Source organism: Microtus oregoni, unplaced genomic scaffold, assembly GCF_018167655.1.
Source record: "Microtus oregoni isolate MIOR12 unplaced genomic scaffold, Mior012 000095F_ref0000231, whole genome shotgun sequence".
NCBI classification, from domain to species: domain Eukaryota; kingdom Metazoa; phylum Chordata; class Mammalia; order Rodentia; family Cricetidae; genus Microtus; species Microtus oregoni.
The window spans coordinates 219835-222558 of NW_024544708.1; the positions used below are offsets into that span (position 1 = coordinate 219835).

Below are 2724 nucleotides of genomic sequence, written 5' to 3' on the forward strand. Positions count from 1 at the left end.
ACTCAATAATAAACGAAAAGAGATCTTCGAGAGATCTTGCCCTACAAGGATGACCCTGTAAATTGCATCTGATCATTCCTCGTGACTCCATTCCAGTCCAGTTAGGGAAAATAATTATCTGTGTTGGACCCACACGGGCTTCAACAATTAACCGATCAACTAGCATGTAGGTATCTGAATTCAGGTCATACACAAAAAGAATATGTGCTGAGCCACCTGCTCAGACACATAAAAGTCCAGTAAGTCAAGTCTTTCTCAGATTAATAAAACAAGAAAAACAAAACATAAAAAAAGAAAAAGATGACCCTTATGAAGACGATCTATAAAAATTATGATTATGTGTATGATAAGTTTTTACCATTAAATGAATACAAATAGCTTTGCCCAACAATTTATAACTGGACAATTGATAATAACTCAATATTCACAGTGGAAACACTCAGAAAGCTCAAGGGATTATGTATTGATTATACCAACACTTAAGTAGCAAAGATTCAAACATGAAGAAAGCAACAACTGGAAAACATAGAAATGCCAGGAAATGGAAAGAAGCAGGCATCAAAGATGAATAAAAGCAGTCTTTTAACATAAACTTTCCAAAAAACAATAATGACCTGATAAAATTAGAAATTTTCTGAATAAAATTGATGAAGGTCCATTATTTTAAAGATAACTAATAATATATTTAGATTACAGTCAGATTACAGAAAAAGTAGTATAAAAATCATGTATAATGACTTCTATACTTTCCACAATTAAATATAAATTAAAAAATGTGCACAATTTTTCTGAAAGCATTAAGGGGAAGGATATAAAAAGGCAAAAGCAGATGCAGAAATATATAGTCAACTTTTAATCAAAAGACCAAAGCAAACTCAGGCAAGGAAAAGTGTGATCTTGACCAATGTTACTCAGCTACCTTTGATTATATGTGTACAGAAATTAAATAAACACTGGGCTGGAGAGATGGCTCAGAGGTTAAGAGCATTGGCTGCTCTTCCATGAGTTCAATTCCCAGCAAGACTTGGTGGCTCACAAACATCTATAATGAGATCTGGCACCCTCCTTTGGCATGTGGGCATACATGGAGGCAGAATGTTGTATGCATAATAAATAAATAAATCTTTAAAAAAAAGAAAATAATAAACACAAACTGCACAACTTTCAAAAAGTTATATCAAAGTAACACTTAAACTGTGGTTTCTGGCTGGGCGGTGGTGGCACACGCCTTTAATCCCAGCTCTCTGGAGGCAGAGACAGGCGGATCTCTGTGAGTTTGAGGCCAGCCTGGTCTAAAAAGCTTGTTCCAGAACAGGCTCCAAAGCCACAGAGAAACCGTGTCTCGAAAAAAAAAAAAAAAAAAAAAAAAAAAACTTGTTTCTGCGCTGGAGAGATGGCTCAGAGGTTAAGAACACTGTTCTTGCAGAGGTTCTGAGTTTAATTCCCAGCAACCACATGGTGGCTCCCAACCATCTATAATGAGATCTGGTGCCCTCTTCTGGCCCGCAGGGATATGTGCAGGAAGAACCCTGTATACCTAATAAATAAATAAATAAACCTTTAAAAAAAAAACAAAAAACAAAAAACAAAAAACTGTTGTTCCTGACCTCCAATTACTCATATGTCTTCCAAAGACAGAAACCTCATGATATAGTTGCTCTCTTTGCAAACAGAGGCGATCTCTTGTGATGGCTCTCTAGCCCTTTGTGCTTTCTTCTGATTTCAGATATATGCTGCTCCACTGATGCCCAATCCCAAACAACCTAGAAAAATGATTTAAGGAGTAGTGGGGAAAGCAGGTGGTTGGAGATTCGTGCCTGAGCATTGGGCCGGGGGCCTATGGGGAGCCTGAGAGGGAGAGCCAGGGGTGCAGGGGACCATGGGAACAGCCTTCCCAAAGAGCACTGGTCCTGTGCCCCCCTCTACAGGTTCTGGGCACACCTGGGGAGTCCCTGGCAGGCAGGAGAAGGAGGAAGAGCCAGGACTACTTAAGGTGAACCCCAGGGATAGCATCATTGAGGGCCCAGAGCTAGAAGTGGTCAAAGCTTCAGGGAGTCAGGGAGATAGAGGAAGAGGATGAGAAGTTAAAGGAGCTACAAAATGAGGTAGAGAAGCAGATTAATAAAAGTACAACCCCAGGTAATGCTGGCTCAGTGATCTCATCTCTTGAGGAGAAGATGGAGGCTGATGCCAGTTCCATCTATGTTAGCAATGTGGACTATGGTGCAACAGCAGAAGAGCTGGAAGCTCACTTTCATGGCTGTGGTTCAGTCAACCCTGTTACTACAGTCTGTGCCAAATTCAGTGGTCCTGCCAAAGGATTTGCCTATGTAGAATTCTTAGACAAAGAGTCAGTGAGGACTTCTCTGGCTTTAGATGATTCCCTGTTTAGAGGGAGACAGATTAAGGTGATTCCCATTAGCACAACAGATGGGTTTCCAATGTGCCCAATACCGTGCATGAACTGCCAATTACAACAGCTCCCAGTCTTGATTCTGGGATCAAAAAAAAAAAAAGAGTTAAAAGAAAAGAAAGAAAAACAGAAGATGGAAAAATATTTTTTAAAAAAGATATACTATGGAAAGGGGAGAATCCCATAACTAACTGAGGAGGGACCTACTCTGTGTAGTAGGTCAGGCGCAGGGACTGGGGCAGTGGTGACATGTTCCCTCTGGAGATTCAATATAGACACTTTTCAAATGTGCAACCTGCTCACTGTTTGCC

The 2724-nt window shown here is 40.2% G+C and overlaps 1 pseudogene; it reads left to right on the forward strand.

Annotated features, from left to right (window-relative positions):
* The first annotated feature begins 1879 nt into the window (after positions 1 to 1879).
* LOC121442767 lies at positions 1880 to 2523 on the forward strand (annotated as a pseudogene).
* The last annotated feature ends 201 nt before the right edge of the window (positions 2524 to 2724 follow it).